This window comes from Panthera uncia (assembly GCF_023721935.1).
Source record: "Panthera uncia isolate 11264 chromosome B3 unlocalized genomic scaffold, Puncia_PCG_1.0 HiC_scaffold_1, whole genome shotgun sequence".
Taxonomy (NCBI): Eukaryota; Metazoa; Chordata; class Mammalia; order Carnivora; family Felidae; genus Panthera; species Panthera uncia.
The window spans coordinates 29,021,130-29,039,826 of NW_026057582.1; the positions used below are offsets into that span (position 1 = coordinate 29,021,130).

At 40.7% G+C, this 18,697-nt stretch overlaps 1 protein-coding gene across 1 annotated transcript in view; it reads right to left on the reverse strand.

Annotated features, from left to right (window-relative positions):
* RGS6 (regulator of G protein signaling 6) overlaps positions 1–18,697 on the reverse strand; it is a 588,233-nt gene that overhangs the window by 282,867 nt on the left and 286,669 nt on the right. The window lies entirely within an intron of this gene.

Genomic DNA, 18,697 nt, shown 5'->3' on the forward strand with positions numbered 1-18,697 from the left:
ATTTACAAATTCACCTACTCCTTGAAATTTATTTGTAACCTCAAAATCAATGTCCTTTTTGCCATCTATTTAGTGCACATTTTCTGCATTGTTTTTTGGTGATTTTGTTGTTTTAAATGGCCCCCAAGCATAGTGCTGAAGTGCTGTCCAGTGTTCCTAAGCACAAGAAGGATGTGATATGTTTTCAGAGAAAAAATGTTTGTTAGACAAACTCTGTCCAGGCTTGAATTATAGTGCTGTTGGTTGTGAGTTCAATATAAATGAATCAATAACACATAATAAATATGCTGTCTTTATCAGAGACATACATAACATAAGGTTATGTGGTGACTGGTTGATGAAAATGTTGGAACCAGAAGCTCATAGGAACCTAACCTTGTATTTCCTCTAATGATTTAGTATTCACTACTGTAGTGTTCACAATGACTTTCTAGGACAAAACTAAGTGGAATCCGAATCAACTGTAATTTGCTTCAAGCTTTTAAGAAAGTAATATTATAATACTATGTTATATTACTACATATTAATATTATAATATATTAGTGTATTAGTATTATAATACTAACAATGAATACAGCTTTTGACCCAGAAATACCATTTCTGCAACTCTATTCCCCCCCAATAAAAGCAATGTTTATAATGGCAATAAAACATGTAACAACATTAGGAAGTTATCTGAATATTCACTGATGGGGAAATGCTTGACTATCTGAACATATCCAGGGGCACCTGGGTGGCTCAGTCGTTTAAGCGTCTGACTTCGGCTCGGGTCATGATCTCACGATTTCTCAGTTTGAACCCTGTGTGGGGCTCTGTGCTGACAGCTTAGAGCCTGGAACCTGCTTCAGATTCCGTGTCTTCCTCTCTCTATGCCCCTCCCCCACTCACTCTCACACACTCTCTCTCTCTCTCAAATAAATAAACATTAAAAAAATAAAAAAAATTGAACAGATCTGTGCCATGGGAAATTATACAAGTTTAAGGAATTAATGAATGTACTATATAATAAAGAAACTATATATATATAAACTTTGAAGAAATTCAAAGTTTTTTTTTTCAACTTTCCCTTATGTTACTGGTTAACTATTGTGGCAATATTTGGCCTTTGATGGAGTTTATCATCCATTAAACTTCATTTCCAAGCAAACTGACATATATATTTGTGTCTACATGTACATACATGCATATGTATGTGTGCATATACATACAAACATATATATGCATACTTTTTTTAAACCTGGAGAGCTTTCTATGATGACTTGAGAAATACAAATTTCAGAACAGTGTGTGTAATATGACCCAGTTTATAAAAAGAGACAACAGAAGCAAAAATCAAAGCCGTCCAATGACTGTGTACGTGTTTCAATGGGTAGCACAGAGTGGATAAGGGACGATGCTCACTCAGCGAATACTGTTACCTCAGGGGACAAGAAACAGAGGAGTCGGGTACAATTTACTTTTCTTTCAATCACAGTTGCATTCTCAGTTACAATGAACACATTTATATTCTTTTTTAAATTGAGGAGAAAATATAAAAAAAGAATATTCATGGGGATACGAATAAACAAAGCACAGATTCTTTGACCCCACGCCAAATTCCCAGTGTTTGTGCCATGAAGCCCCAGAATCTGCATTTTCAGAAGCACCTCAGGAGATTCTTAGGTGGGCCGGTGGTCTTCTTACCACACTGAGAAACCCAGCGCTGGCCTGACAATGCCCTTTGCATCCAGACAGCCTTCCCAAGGGAACACCACCGATGAGGTTGTTACAACTAAATGCAGCCATTACCCAGTTCTACTTCCACGAGGTAGTTCCCATATCGCCGCGATGGGAGCTTTGGATGTTCTCAGACTTTTCAACCATGCGTTGCCAGAAGCTCTGTTTCTTTCCCACCACAGATGGCTAATGGCATCTGTTGTGTGTGGGTTTACCTCAGGGAGCACCTTGATTTTCTTTACCTTCACAATGTTAGGGGAGGGGTCTGCCGCCGCCGTCTCTTGAACCAACAATTTTGGGTTTTTTTTTTTTTTTTTTTTCATGAGATCCATCTCCATCAGGAGAAGCCACCATTGCTAAACGGTGAGACGCACATCCCCCGTGTGCCTATTTCCATTGCTGAAGGAAGGACTTGGCTATCTTTACCACAAAGTCAAAGTGCTTTCTTTCTTTTCTACATCGGTAAAGGAAATGATTCTTTCCTCCAAAAACATATATATTCTCAGTTTATGTGATTATCAGAGAGAATTGTGACCTTGTTGCCCAATGGAAAAATCATGTGTTTCACGAAAGGCACAGAAAGGCACAGAAAGGGGGAAGTAAAGTGAAAAAGCAACAGATAAGCAACAACCGGGGGGTCGGGGGAGAGGGGAGGGGAGAGGGGGGATTACGCCTGATTAGCTCTTCCATATTATTTTTACAAGTTCACTATTTCAATGCAACTGTTCCTAGTCAGCAAGCATCACACGGAACTTACTTTAGTTACTGTCTCCTTAGCACAAAATTGTGAGACCTGCACTTTAATGTGCACGTGTTCATATTTTCCTTTATGTGTTAGTGAAATGATCTTTAAATATCTTATTACATTTCACATTTAAAGAGCCTGGAAAGAAATTTACCCTATACGTTAGAATTCTGCTCTCCCCTCAATGACAAGATTGATAACTCCTTGTGGTGGGGCTATGCCTTACATTTGTTTTGTTGTGTCGGCAGTAGTGATTAGGAGGAGTTAGGATAAATGGCAAAGGCTGCATGCTTTGAATACATCTGTGGTTTCTTCATAATATACATGACATCTTTGCATTTATAGAGAGCATGATCTGACAGCTAAAATACTGGACAGCATCCAGCAAGGCTGGTTAGACCAAAGGCTGCCTGTACGTTGCTCTGGGTGAGGCACGTGCCTTACCAAGGGAGTCTCTGAGCTTGTCACTCAATCTCTCTGAAATCAAAACGCCACCTCGGTGGAATAAACTACATTTTTAGTCCATGTAATTCTCAAAGCAGAATTTGGCTACACTGCATAAGGTAAAATGTACGCTTAGGCGCACTGTTTATCACGAAATCTTCTGATGATAGAATGGATATTGAGTGGAATACAATACTCTTTCAGTATCTAAGGTACTTTGTGTCCTCCAGAAGCTAAGGAAGAACTCCAGAAGAACTGGGAAGTTGAGAGAGGAACACAAGTATTCCCTCTCTTTCTATCCCCGGCTCTGTCAGGAAAGCAGTAGCCTCCTGGTACTCAGAAATTGACACAGCCCCAAAGAGGCAAGGGACAGAATAGAGATCATGCCTCTGATTGGCTGGATGTTGGGAATGCTTTCATACATGCTTGAAGAAGAAGGTTGGCTAGAAAAGGAAGAAGAGATTAGTGGCTTCTGGTGCTGAAAGCAATGGAGGCGACAAGTTGCAGAGAGTCTGACAGTGAAATGAACAACAAAGAGCAGAATTGGAACTCTCCTCTGGTCTTTGTTACTTTCACTACAGAAAGGGTTTCATGGTGTACTGGTGACAGCCCCAGACTAGAAGGTAGAATAACTTAGTCCAGTTGTGGCTCCATATCTTACAAGTCAGGTGATATTCTACACAAATCACAATTTCTCAAATCTCATTTTTTCTATCTGTAAAATGGGAATAATTTTGCTATCACATTGCTCTTAACGCCTCACGGCAGCATGGTTTTCTTCTACCTTTACCTGTTTCTTTCCTTACCTGCTTTCTGAAAAAGGACTGTACCTACATGTTCTTCTGGACATTATAGGCATAATTAAATGATTATGCAATCAATTGCTCCTTAGTTTTTTTTTCCTGCTAACATTTGCATGTGTCAGGGGTAAAAATAAGGTGGCAGCCAGATGCCTGTATTATATCTCAGCCTTTCAGAAAGTTAGCGCACATCTGATTCTTCTGGCTGATTTCTAAATATAATAGCTTGAGACATATATACACACACATATACATATATATTTATTTACTTATGTGAATATATATAAAATATGAACCCATATTTAGAAATTAACCACAAGGTATACAGATATAGATATATCTGTGCGTAGGTACGTGTGAACTCAGTGATTATTTTAACAGTGTTTTGTTTTGTTTCCAGCCAAGCAAAAGGTCTCCACTATACCCTACCCGGAGGAGCTCAGTGTGAACTCAAAAATACGTGAAAGAAAAGTTGCTGCTCTACCCTCCGAAACAAGATGGCTCCAGCACTAATGCCAGATGAGCCAATACCCCACCCAGAATTAGCTTTACCATCAACGACCATCTCTTGAGCACAACACCATGGCTTACAGTCTTAAGCAGGAAGACAGGTCACCGAGAAAAAGTCATGTTCAATATGTTCAGTGTTAAATAATAAAATAGTGTCAAATTAAACAAGTCCAGACTTAGATAAGGAGAGACTTTGCTTAAAAAGAGGATTTCAGAAGAGAAGTAGAGCTGGTGCAATAGGGACAGTGCTCTGGCCATAAGATCTCTAAGCCTCTGCTTAATCAAAATTCAGGCAGAAAGGGCTTCCTTTTCAATAGGGAGGACTAAACAAGGCTAGGAGGAGCGAGGGGGGGGGGGGTAAGCAGGTGGCATGATCTGACAGTTGAGCAGGAAAGATTTTCTCTGCAGCCAGCAGATTCTCAGGAAGCGCCATTAAGGAGGGATTATTCCTTGTTCCAATGCTTGCTGAACCTCAGGGGTGAGTAGAGGCCTCTGGGCTTAACTGAAGTTTGGTCAAGTCAAATTAGCAGGCATTTCGTCCAGGTTGACCAGCTGGGGCACATTCACAAATCATTTATGAGTCACATGGGGGAGATGACTCTGCAGTAAGCTATTTCCCAGTACACAAAAGGATGGGGACATTTCTTAGTCATCACTGTTTTCCAGAATCACAGGGCTCAGGTGAAGTTCAACCCTGTCAACAGTGAAAGAAAAAATTCCACTTAACCCCCAAACTGCTGATATTTATGAATAAAGCCCCATCTACCTGGAACCATTTGCCATCTATACTCAAGACAACAGCAGCTGCTAATGTATTTATGGTTTTGATGCCAATCTCAAAGTCTGCCCTCACACACTGTTACTCAAGATGTTGTGAGTGAAATTTGATGATGATACAAAGGTCTTGGGGAAGAAGAGCTTACTTTCCCATTTGGATAGTGCTGTTTTCCAGGGTGTTTCGTAGGACCCTGGGGCCAGCTTGGGTGGACAACATAATAGACTGAGTGCAATCTGAGATGGGCAAGAGAAGAGTATGTGACTTAACCTCATGTATAGTGTGGCTTTTTAGGGCATCTCTCTTGACCCATTCCAGAAGCTCGTGGGAGTAACATCAAAGAGGCATGCACAGAAAGTCTTGAGTAGCCACCCCGCCTATTTCATAGCTTCTAAGGGAGGATATACAGAAGTGGTGGTAAGAATTGGGAAACAACCCAAAATGCTGGCAAGACTATTTTTCCCCCAAGAAGAAACCTACTTAACAACAGGCCTAACAAGCCTAAAGGAAGCCTTTAGTGTTAACACAAGAAACTATAAAATAATCCAGGGGAATCCTGGTCTCACTAGCTCTGGCCTTCTGTCTACTCCTATCTGCTTTACTCCTTTACCCAGGTAATGGGATACTGTGAGGTCTTAAACCTGATAGGAGAAGCTTTCAAAAAGAATACGTGGTCAAGTACCTTTGCACAGTCCCACAAAAGGGGTTATATTGTGGGCTTATGTCCAATAAAAGTACTAGAGAATCACTCCCAGATGCTACATGCTAATTTGGAGTTTTTCCTAATTTTCCAAAATTAAGAACAGTGACAAACACGTACTGAGAAACAAACATTGATAGAGCATTAAGAGGAGAGATGTCACAGAGAGCAAGAAAACAAAACTGTAATAATTTATTAAATCTCTGATGTTTCACTGGAGAATTTCCAAATGTAATATGCCTGCCAATTTTTGAAAAAAATCTCCACCGTATCCAGCTACCCACAGCATCGATTCACAGCTCCCACTGACACAAACACTACCTTCATGGTTCCACATAAATCACAACACAATCCGCCTCCAGTTTCCCCATTCCCCTCCTCTCTGATGAAACTGTTGGCAGCCAACTCAGGCAATCGGTAAGGTCAGCTTGGCTGAACTGGGTCTTTGATTAGGTTATCGATAGGAATATGAGACTAGACAGCTAATCACGGGTACTCAGTGTAATTAGCATTGTTGTCTCCCTGAAGCATTGACCAGTGGTTCATGCCTTAGAAGTCTTGGTGGAGAGCCCTCAGGATGGATGTAAAAGGAGTGGTGTGCGATTAAAGTGTCAGGAGGGTGCTGTCCATTGGTCACAGCTATTTGAGTTTTATTTTTTAAATTCTGGCCTTCCCCAGGCATGCTAAGATCTATGGCCCTAGGTATTCTTCCCACCTAATGTGTTGGTTCTCCATTAGTTTCTTTGGTGAGAGCTTTCACTATGTGCAAGTCCAGCTTGAGGTAAAACCTAGCTGTCTGACCACCCACCTCTCAACTTATGGCAAAGCTAGATTCACCTGTAATGAACTCGGTGGCCAGGTCTAGTTTTTATTTTAATATTGTACGTCCTCACCACCTGCTTCTTTCCTTACTTTCCAAGGCTTGATGAAATGCCTAAGATAACTGAATTCCTTTGACTCAAAGAAGGTGCAAATGGCAACTCACTGCTCTCTAACTTTCAAACTTCAGGCTAATTTGGTGAAGCTTTGGGTTTTCTAAATCCAGAGGCCATCTTAAAATAGAGTCTTTTCCAGGTGAACCTTGAATGTCAGGTCTTTTCTAAGATGATTCTTGGGTTTGGGCTCACTGTGGATCTTAGGAACTTCATATCATCTATTGTATTGTGCCATCCCTCTTGGCTATCCAACTTTTCCCTTCTGGCTGAATTCTTCCCACCAGCTTTTAAACCTGAAACCTGTTCAAATATCTCCCCTCCAAAATAAATATTTTCTAGTCCTCACAACCCCATATTCCTCTACGTCCTGGCTGATCGCTCCTTTCACAGCCAATCTGAAGGACGTGTCTATCTACATCTCAATTTCCTTCTCTTCCACTCACCTCTCCCACCTGCCAATTTGACTTCAAGCCCCAGAACTCCTCTAAAACAATGCTTATAAAAGTCACTAATAACTTTCTCTAAATCCAGACTATACTTTTCAGTCTTCTTTATTCCTGATATTTTAGTACCACTTGACACTTTTGACCACTTCTTCCTCCTTGAAACACTACCCTTGGCTTCTGTGACACCTCAATATCCAGGGTTTCCTCTTATCTTCCCAGCCCTTGAAAACCTGCAAGATTGGTCTGTTGATATTATCTCTAAATAACTCCAGGCTGTGGCCAAGATTAGTGTCAGTGGCCTCTTCTGCTCACATAAATCTATCTCAATTTCTTGGATATGTTAGGCATTTTCTTAGGAATTTAGGCTCCTTCAAATTCAACAGCAAAAAATAAAAGAGAGAGCTCTGATTTTGACCAAGGATGAAAAATGTGACATTAGTCATTTTTCAATTGGTATTTTGTTATTAAATATATTGATTGGTGATATGAATACATACAGATAAAGGTTTATTCATCTTTACCCTTAATCACTTAAAGAACACTTTTTGGAAGCTATCCCTTTATAAGATGGTGAAAAATTATAAAACAAACTGGCAGGCAAAGGACAGTAGGAAAGGAGAGTCAATAGCTTTAGGAGAGTTCTAAGATGGGGTACTTGGGGATTCAAGACAGGATGGAGAAAGGAAAAAGCAGCAGACAAGTAGATCAATCCTAAAGGGATATTCTTCTAATGTTAGTCTCATATTCTAGATTAGAGGATCCAATGACTTGAAAGTCTCCCCCGCCCACCCCAAGATCATTCTCATGGAGGCAGAGTTTAAATAACATTGAATCTATTCTTAGGGCAAATACTTGAACCGGCAAGGACTCAAATCTCAAATTCTTCTTTCCTTCAAGTCACGTAAAAATTATTTCCCTCCAAGATTTTCCACCTCAAAGTACACATAAGGTGGTATCATGTGTTCTTCCCTGATTAGGCACAAATAGGTATTAAACTTAGGGCAGATTTGAGGATAAAATAAAGATATGTGGGGCCCCAAACCATGTGAGAACAGCAACCTGATCTAGAATACTCTAGAAATTCACCTTTCTGACCTCGAGCAAAATGGCACTACACACAGTTTACTATTTCCCATTCTTTTCTGAATAACTTGCTTCTTTTGGCCTATGAACAATGTGCTTGGTCTACCTATGGCTCTCACTAACATGTAAATCTTTAACCCACATGCAGGTCAACCACATTCTTCAACACTTTTCTAGATGAATTTCCCATCTGCAAAATTCCCACTGCAAATGGAAAAAAGCAATTCAAGGACAACTCAGCTTGATTATCAGCTCCTTGTAGACAAGAGAGCCACTGGGTCCTAGGTATCTTTGTATTCCATAGAATTTGGTCCATAGAGGGATGCTCTTTAAGTATTTACTGAATAAATACAGCAATAACCAATTTCAATAATTCTTTTTTCAATAATTCTTAACTAGCATTATACAGGTAACTGAATGACTAAGAACTACATTTACTTGGTTAATATACTTCTTTAGATTGCTTTCTAAAGAGTAATTACACAAGCCGGAGTTGGGCCATACTACAATCTTCATTCTTATACTCTGAAAAACTAACTGAAAACAATATGTAATGTACAGCATGAGGAATATCGTCAATAATATTGTAATAACTTTATATGGGGACAGATGGTAACTAGACTTATCATGGGGATCATTTCATAACGTATGCAAATATCGAATCACTGTGATGTACACCTGAAATCAACAGGACGTTAATATGCCACTACATACGCATAGCCTATAGACGGAGGACAAGCATTAGAGTTTAGATGTTATTACTGCGTGCTCCTTGAGCACAAAAAACCTTCCAGAGTGAAGGCTATTCAGTATTTCTCTCCTGGTCACCTGTCCCCAGACTGAATGTCACCAAGTAGGGGACAACAAACTGGCAGCCTGGAGAGGGGAGACGGTTTCCTGTGACTTGCAAACTAGCCTGCACGTAGACAACTGCATCACTTCCCTCAGGAATGAAGGAGTGGAGTACAAGCACCTCCCTTTTTGTGTCTTAAGGGAATTCTGCATTGAAATATTCATAACTGAAGTGACATATTTTAATAAAATTATTCCTTTCAAAAACAATGGTAATAGATTATAAAACTTGCACCTTGAACTCAAAAGGCTCAAAGGATTACTTCCTTTTTAAGTACAGAACTGGCGTGTGTTTTATCTGCTTTTCATTTTTCTTATTAGACGCCCGAAGATAGCTCATATTTCGTTCTTATTTCATCAGCCACTTGCCAAGTGATTATTTCATTATTTCATATTATTTCATTGATAGATAAAATCTCTCCCCGATCATGGGAGACCAGGTAGGGAAGAAAAGCAAATTAGTCTTTTCGATTAAATGATACAATGCAATATAAAGTATTGTACAGTATTGTCCCCTTGTCCCCAGTTTCACTTTCTGTGGTTTCAGTTGCCCACAGTCAACTGTGGCCCAGAGGCAGATGACCCTTCTTCTGATGTATTGTCAGAAGGTGGCAGTAGCCTAATGCTGTCCCAATGCCTACGTCATTCACCTCCCTTTGTCTCCTCAGGTAGGCATTTGATCATCTCTCATCGCAAGAAGAGGAAAGGTGCGGACAGTGCAATAAGATATTTGGAGAGAGAGACTACGTTCATATAACTTTTAGTACAGTATAATGTTATAGTTCTTTTTAGTCATTGTTACTAATCTCTTACTGTGCCTAATTTATAAATTAAACTTTATCATAGGTATGCATATATAAGGAAAATCGCAGTATGTATAGGATCCAGTGCTGTCTGTAATTTCAGGCATGCACTAAGGGTCTTGGAAGGTAGCCCCCATGGATAAGAGAGGACCACTGTATATGTTACCTAGTTCCTAACAGGCATTCATTCAATGATGTTAATTCCTTCCCCCTATCTTACTATGTCTTCCTGAAGAATCGGTAGAATTTTAGACTTGGATAAGCCAGAAGCACTGAACAGGTTATGTTGAAACACTCAAACAATATGTTGAAATAGGGGAATTTTATTCACTCAAGACATAGCATCTAATATACTCCAGTAGTGTCTTGGGAGCTGGAGGTACAAAGACGAAGATGACCCAGGTCCTTTCCTCACAGATCTTAAACCTAATGAGGAGGAAAGACCAAGAGACAGAATATTGCACTAAGATATGATGTTGGTTAGACACAGGATACACGTCTTGAAACTCTGGATCACCAGTGACAGAAAACCCAACCCTTAGCGGTTTAAGCAAAAAAAAAAAAAAAAAAAAAAAAAAAAAGGAACATTCTGGCTCAAATGACTAAAGAGTGGAGGGAAGAGTTGGTCATGCACGGCTTCATGAAAGGGCCCCATGCAGTGTCACCAGCACATTCTTTCTTTCTCTTGGGTCTGCTTCACTTGCTTCTGTGTGGGCTCCATACTCAGAGATGCTCCCACCCGTAATCTCTTGGCTATAGCAGCAATGAGCCTGGCATACATCATGCCCAAGCCTAGAGAAAGAGAGAGTTTCTCTCCCTCAAAATCAAGTTGTATGTCCTTTCCTGGGCCCATCACACAAGGTAAAAGGAGGAAATTAAATGAGGAAATTAAATGATCGCTTTAGCTAATCCTTAAATCGACCTGTAGAGCAGAAGGCAAAATCAATCTCAACCAAACAAAATGAGTAGAAGAGCAACTGAAGCCACAAACACACTGAACTCTTACTCTGCACCAGGCACTTCTAAGCCACTGAGGTGCATTCATTCACTGGGTCCAGTTAGCAATCTTAGGATGCAGATACTATTATTATCCTATTCAGAGATAATGAGCTTGAAGCAGAGACTGCTTAATAACCTTGCTCTGGGTCTCCACACAGGATGAACGATTTTTCCAGGAAAAGGCAGAGTGCCTGTTGGGTGCTAGAAACAAGATCCTCCCAGAACTAAGCGTAAGCTCGGGACACTACGGGAATCAGAGAAGTGGTTGCATTTGAAATGGAGGAATAGAGGTGGAAATATGAAGGAGGAGAGGAAGCCAGGTGAGGTGGGAGGCTGACAGGAATAGGAGGTAAAGGTATTGACCAAAGATATGCTGGAGGATAAGCATGAGCCAGAAAATGACAGACCTTGTAATCTAGATGAGGAGGGTAGAATTTTATCTTGAGGGCAACAGGCGGCCATGCAGGATTTTAGTTACGACACTGACAGAGCTTAAGTACAGACTGTGGATAGTGTAGACGTAGGGATAGATGAGACTGAGTGCAAGGAACCCGGTAACAGGTTCTTGCATTAAAAGTTTACCTTGCCTCATTTCTAATTCCTAGTTTCCAACAATCTCATGTACCTGAAAACCACACTATTATAGCCATTAGACATAATTGATTACCTACTGACATATAAACATGTTTATTATGAATAATTGCATTTATCCTATTTTCAATCATATATTTTTGAACTAAAATAAGTAGCTTAACAATAGTCTATATGAAATAATTACATTTTTTAAGTGTTTATTTATTTATTTTGAGACAGATGGAGAGAGTGTGAGCTGGGGGAGAGGCAGAGAGACAGGGAGAGAGAGAATCCCAAGCAGGCTCCGTGCTGTCAGTGCAGAGCCTGATGTGGGACTGGATCCCATGAACAGCGAGATCACGACCTGAGCTAAAATTAAGAGTGGGATACTCAACCAGGGACTGGGCCACTCAGGTACCCTTAAAATAATTACATTAAAAAAAGGTTCACGTGTAGAAAAAGATATGGAAGATTAATTAATGTAATTGCATCTGGGTGAAGGACTATCCTTGTTCCATTATGGTTACTGCATAAGCAATGGTTGGTTACTGCTTAAAAATATACATATGTTACTTCTGTAATAAGTTCAAAAAGAAATGTATGTAATTATAAAAAATTCAAACAATATGCAAGTGTAACACAGTAAAGTGGGAAATAACCCTCCTATCCATTAGAAAACTCTTAGAGGAAGAGTGCCACTGGTAACAGTTTGGTGTGTATCCTTCCAAATACCTATGTGAGTAGACATATAATAATATACATATATATTATACATACATAACTTATATATACAGGAAAACCTTGGTTTGTGAGCATAATTTGTCCAGAAACATGCTCGTATATCAAAGTATATCGAAGCACTTGAATATCAAAGTGAATTTCAAGAACCACTGGCTCCGTTGTGATCATGTGATGTTTGGCTTCATGTGCTACTTGTATTGCAAGATATCGCTCATTTATCAAGTTAAGATTTATTAGAAATGTTTGTCTTATGGGAACAAGTTACCTGCAATCCAAGGTTTTACTGTATGTAAAATTTCCTAAAGAAGGGGTCATCCTGAAATACTGCTCCATGACTTACTTCATCCAGGTAACAAAATACTATGTCCATCTTTTCATGTGTGGATATATAAATCTGCCTCATTATTTTAACAGACTCATGGTTTACTCCACACTGTAATTGATTTATCTAGTCTAACACTGATGAACATTTGAGATTTTTCTCATTTTTTCTTATTACAAACAATACTGCAGTGAAACTCTTTGTGTATATACCTTTTTATAGATGTGCAAGGATGGTTTACATTAATTTTTAAAAGGAGAATTCCTGGGTCAAGAGGACATATATTTTAAATTCTGATTTACAAATTGACTCCCTAGAGAAGAGCCCAGTTTATACTCCCAGCAGCAAATAATGTATGACTGTTTCATCATATTCTCAACAGCCCTAGAGGTTAACAATTTAATTTTGGTCAGTGGGCAAACAACAGCATCTCTTTCTGCAGAAACACTTTGGGAAACAGTGTTCAGTAATTATTTTTGGTTTTGAGCATTAGCCAATAAACTATTTTTATTTCAAATAATCCTCAATAATCTTTCCAAAATGGTCATCACTGGAAGCCTTTGTACAGAATATAAATTCACTTCTTTGACTTAAAAGTACAATCAACTGAATTAATTTTCAGCTGATCAGTTATGGATCCAAACTGACAGTCTCCTGTAGGACTATGGAAGGGAAAGTATAAAGATGTGGCTGGAATGTATGGTGACCCCAGAACACATCTGGAAGCTGGTGTTTAGAATAAAACCCTGACTTGGGTACGACTGGCCTGTGAGAGAGGACAAGAACAGATTATGTATATTGCCATTTTGGAAATTTGTAAAGAATAGTTTTAAAAGCAGTCTGCTTATTCATTATATAACCCCATGCACAGAGCTCCAGAGGAGCTGTTTCTTATTCACCGCAAAGGACAGCTCATCAGAGAAGAGAGGAGATGCATTAAAGAGATGTTTGGAAATTTGCATGGAAGAAAGAGAGCAACCGTAATGGAACAAGGATAGCGTCTTGGTGGTGAATATGAGCAACTGAGGTAGGTGGTGGACCAATCCCTAGAGGTGGTTTGATGTGAACATGGGAGCTAAGCATTGTCCAATACAGGCTTCCTCTTTAGAGGAATCTCTGCTTCATATAAAGATTAGATTATGAATATTTAGGAAATGTATTCTGGATCTCCATGGTTCTGCCTCTGCTTCTGTCCTATGTGTTCATGCTGTCAGGAGTCCACAGATGTGACAGTTACAGAAGCATCATGGAGAATCCAAGAGTTTGTACAGGAAGATAGAGTCCAGCGTGTTTCAACTTCACGGCTCAGGGCCATGCATTTTATCTCATGTTGGGGAGTAGAAAGTTGGGTGGTGTTCCCCCTGGATATGAGCATGGTTCTACAAGGTAGATATTTTACAGAGGATGTAACTGAGGCTCAGCGAGGTCAGTAACTCACCTGAGATCAGAAGGTTTTATGGTAGTCAGCCTCTAGGACTGCCCCAAGGATGTCCACCCTCCTGGTATTCTCACCCTGTGTAATCCTATCCATAAGTGTGGGTTGGATTTAGTGCCTTGCTTCCAAGAAACAGAACAGAATGATGGTATGTCACTCTTGAGATTAGGTTAAAAAGACACTGCAGCTTTAAGTTCTGTGTGGGGTGATGAAGAAATTTTGGAAACAGATAGTGGTGGGGACTGCACAACATTGTGAATGTACTAAATGCCACTGAATTGTACATTTAAAAATGGTTAAAACAGGACATTTTATGACATATGTGTGTGTGTGTGTGTGTGTGTGTGTGTGTGTATACAGCCACAATGAAAACTTTTGCAAAAACAAAACAAAACAAAACAAAACAAAACAAAACAGAAACATGTAGCTTCTGTCTTGGGAGTCCCTCTGAGATTCCTCTTTCTGGGGGAAGCCAGCTGCCATGTGGTGAGCAGCATTTCGGAGAGGCCCAGGTGGCAAGGAACAGCGATTAAGGATCTGAAGCTTGCCAACAGCCACGTAAGTAAAGTTGAAACAGGTCCTCCTTCAGCCAGACCTTGAGCTGACTGTGGCTTTGGGAAAGACCCAGAAGCAGAGGTACCCAGCGAAGCCAAAACCAGCTTGCTAGCCCACAGAGACAGTGACGTAGTAACTTAAGCTGCTACATTCGAGGGTAACTTGTTCTGCAGTAATAGATAACTGACAACTACTAAATGGCAAAGTGGAATTTAAACTCGGTTTGCCGGTCTCCACTCTGAGGTCTTAATTATTCCATTAATTTATGCATTCACTCAAATATGTTTTTGTGCCTATGAACCTGATATACACCATGCTAGAGACAATACCTGGAGTGATTTACTGAGAGTCTACTTTTTCTAAACAAACAGGATCCATTCTACATAAGCTCTGACTTCACATCACGGGACCAATTTGCCGGTTAAGCAGAAGTGGGCAATTGCAGCCAAGTATGTTTCCATAACCTACCCCTCTTACCACATGCCTGCTCTCCCTGCTTCCTTCCTTCCAGGGCTCTGCTTCTCTAGTCCCTGTGAAGAAATGGCCTCTCCGGCCTGCAACAAACCTGGAGGCAAAGACACTGTGCAGGGACACCTGGGTACTGGTCGTGCTCCTGCTCCCAGGAGAGGAGCCTTGCTCATTCTGACTTTGGCTACAGAATCGGGAGAGTTGGTTGTTATAAAATGTTCTGTGAAACACAGGGCACAGATTGGTTGTGTAAGTTCTTCCCAAAGCCTCTGCAATAAAGGCCTATAGAATGGGTAAGAATTGAGCTTCCCAGATGCAGAGAGAGGGCCTCTTGTAGGATGGACTCTGCAGGCCTGCTAGAGAATCTGGAGGGCAAGGGAAACTTCACTGAAATATACCACATGTGCTCTTACTCTGTTTAGACACCTCCCTCCCAAAGAGATTTCTGTGCCCTCAGCCGAATGATTTGGCTTTTCCTCTAATCGTGCACTGGGGATGCTGCCTCTCTCTTTCCTTCTCACCTCATCACCAGATTTGGGTATTATCCTTCTGCTGGTGAAGATCTCTTGCTTCACAAATGTATTGAGTAGTCTCTAATTTGTACAAAGAGACACACACATCAAAACAATAGAGACTTGAAGTACGCAAGTGTTACAGGTTCCTCAGAACTAACCATGTTAATACTTGCCATGGAAGAGGTGGATATTTGATTTTGATTTACGCCCAAACCTGCCTAGCTTTTTAACCACTGTGAAAATGTACTACTGTGCCAGTTCCTAAGTTGTTTTACCAGCCAGAGGTGCTCACCCTGGCTGACTTAATCCTCAGAGGGTGAACAATGCCAGTGTGATCGGGAATGACCCAAGTTGGCTAAGATAGCTCTAGTGTCTTCCATTATTTTGGTTACTCCCACAAAAATTCATTTGTTTAAGCAATGTATACTCAGCAGTAAATGTCTCCTTTTAGGGACTGTCCTTACATCATAGCACACTCCCCTAGTCCTTTGATGATTTCCCTCGCCATGTGCAAGTGGGAAGTCATCCCCAGTCAGGTGTTTTCAAATAGCATTTGAGTCTTCTGCTTTTTGTGTTAGTCTTAGGTGGTTCTATAAAGAAGCCAACTTCATTGAAATAATTTTTTTAAGTCTTGTATCCCCCTGAAGATTTGGGGATCTGAGGTAAGAAAGGCACACGCTCGGATCTTCACAGCAAACTCAGGATTAGGTGCACTGGACCATGCAATCATCAAGGGGGACTTGCGCCATTTCTAGGGACATCCCTGTCCCCACCCTCTCACCTTGGGCCATTCCCATCCTACCAACCTCCCCCAACACCTCTAAGGGGGTCAAAAATTTTTTTTAATGTTCATTTATTTATGTTGACACACAGAGAGGGAAAACGCACATGCATGTGAGCCAGGGAGGGGCAGAGAGAGAGAGAGAGAGAGAGAGAGAGAGAGAGAGAATCCCAAGTAGGCTCCACGCTCAGCACAGAGCCAGAAGCGTAGTTCCATCTCACAACCGCGATGCCATGACCTGAGCCGACATCAAGAGTTGGATGCTTAACGAACTGAGGCACCCAGGTGCCCCTAAGTTGGTCAAATCTTTAAGGGAGGCCAACACTGCTTACTTCCCAGTAGGGATAAAAGCTTCAAGTGCAAATACCCTCAGAGGAAACAAGAAGTGGACAAAATTAATTTGAATGGAGATGGGAGTGTTGCCGCAGAGCCTTTGGTGATGTGGCTGAGAGGCAAGGAGTCGAACAGCACTGTGTCCCAAAGGTAGTGAGAGAGAGTCGGGGTAGAGGTGGGACAGGAAGGGCCGACAAGTGAAAACACAAGCATCTAACTCACAGCTCAGCTCAGGTGAGCTCTACCAGGTAGGGTTCAAGGATTAAAACAACATCGCGTCAGTCTCCAGTTTCCGATTTTAAGGCAGTAACAATTGATGTTCGATACAGAGTAGATTCCCTCATAGAAAAATCAAAGAATCTTACACAAAGCAACAATCACCTAGAATTTCCTAATTGTAAAAGCAGAAGAGATTAGGTCACTTTCGAGAATCAAATAACTGAAATGTATATAAGCTGACAGCACAGGGCAGAAAAGATCGTTATTTCGAATGCATATGCGAGGGGTCTGCCAGATAGCAATGATTTTAGGCTTTGTGGGCCATTAGTTTCTGTCACAGCTAATGGCCTATATTATTGTAGTGTGAAAGCAGTCAGCTGTAAGCGATCTACAAACAAATAGGTGTGGCCAAGTTTCCATAAAACTTTATTGACAAAAAAGGTCTGTGGGCCAAATTTGGTCCACAGGCTATACAGTCTACTGACCTCAGGTTAAACATACTACATCATGTTAAACAGAAGATAAATCTTTTCACCCCTCAGACCTTGTATATCATAACATCTTACAACGGATTAGGTTCTAAAGCTAGCAAGACAATAGTCAGAATTGCCTCTTAGATTTTAGAATCGCCTGTGGGAACAGCCACCTACTGAGGGAAGAACGCATCACATCTCCCATACCCAGTTCCTTCTCAGTAATTCACTCTGACAGCAGAGGAGCTCATGGCACTGGAATTCTCTCTCGTGCCAACAGTTTCTCACAACTTAAATGCAAATGTGACAGGAAGTCAGTGCATGCAACAACCTTGAATAATGTATGGGCTCCTTTTAAAGGAAAGAGACAATCTCCTGTATCTCCAGCATTGTTTTAGAATACTTTGGTGCCACATTGCTTAAGTATGTATAAACCTAACACAACCCAATGCAAAGTGTTTTGCTTATCGTTCTCATGCAATTCTGAAACCAAGATGAATGTAAAAATTAAATATGAAACTAGTAATAGTCAACTGCATTAAAATAATGCAATGGATGGGGGTGTTCTTGCTGCAATGAAATCAGTGCTTCCAGTATAAAAATGTCACTAACTGCCACAGCCCCGAACGATAAAACATCACAGTGCCATCAGTGGGCCTTCACCCAGAGCATGACAGCATCTGCAACTCAATTTCCCTTCTTTTTCCTGCTCACTGGCCAGGAAAGTGCCATACCCTCTCAGAGAAACAAACAAAGTCCCCGAAATTCAGCAGCAGGTGATACAAATGTGTGCATATTCACTGTTTTCAAAGGGAACCCAAAGGCCCCTGAGAATGTGCCTGAACACCCCAGTTTGAAGACTATTGCTTGGCACTGGATCACTGAAGCCTAGTCATGTTTCTGAGGGGATTTCTGTAGAAATTCCTAGAAACCCCTCTAGTGTTTATTATTTTCACTATTCAGGAGACACTGGGCATTTACTTTGTTCTTTCCTTCTACACTGATCATTGGCTCCTTGAGACGAAAGCCCAAGTCAGGTGGACTGCTCTCTGGAGGCTCAGGTTCTAACCTGAGTTAAGACTTCAGGTTCTAACCTGAGCAAGGCTTCAAGAAAATCACTGATCTTCCCCAAGCCTCGGTTTCCCATCTGTGGAGTAGGGGACTACACTCCACAACCACAGAACATCACAGCAACTAAGACCCTAGAGATCATTGAATCCATCATCCTTATTTTTTGTACATTAACTTATTTGAATGCCTGCTCTGGGCTGGACCTTGTGCAAAGTTATGGTTTATATTATACCTTGGAGGTTTAATAGCAAACATGACAAAGTACCTGCTCTCATGGAGCCTGAATTACAGTGGGGGGGGGGGAGGCTGACATAAGTTAGCAAGCAATTAAAATATAATAGTAAAGATTGTATATATATAAAATAAACATAGTGACATTTGCTACTATATTTTAATTGCTTAT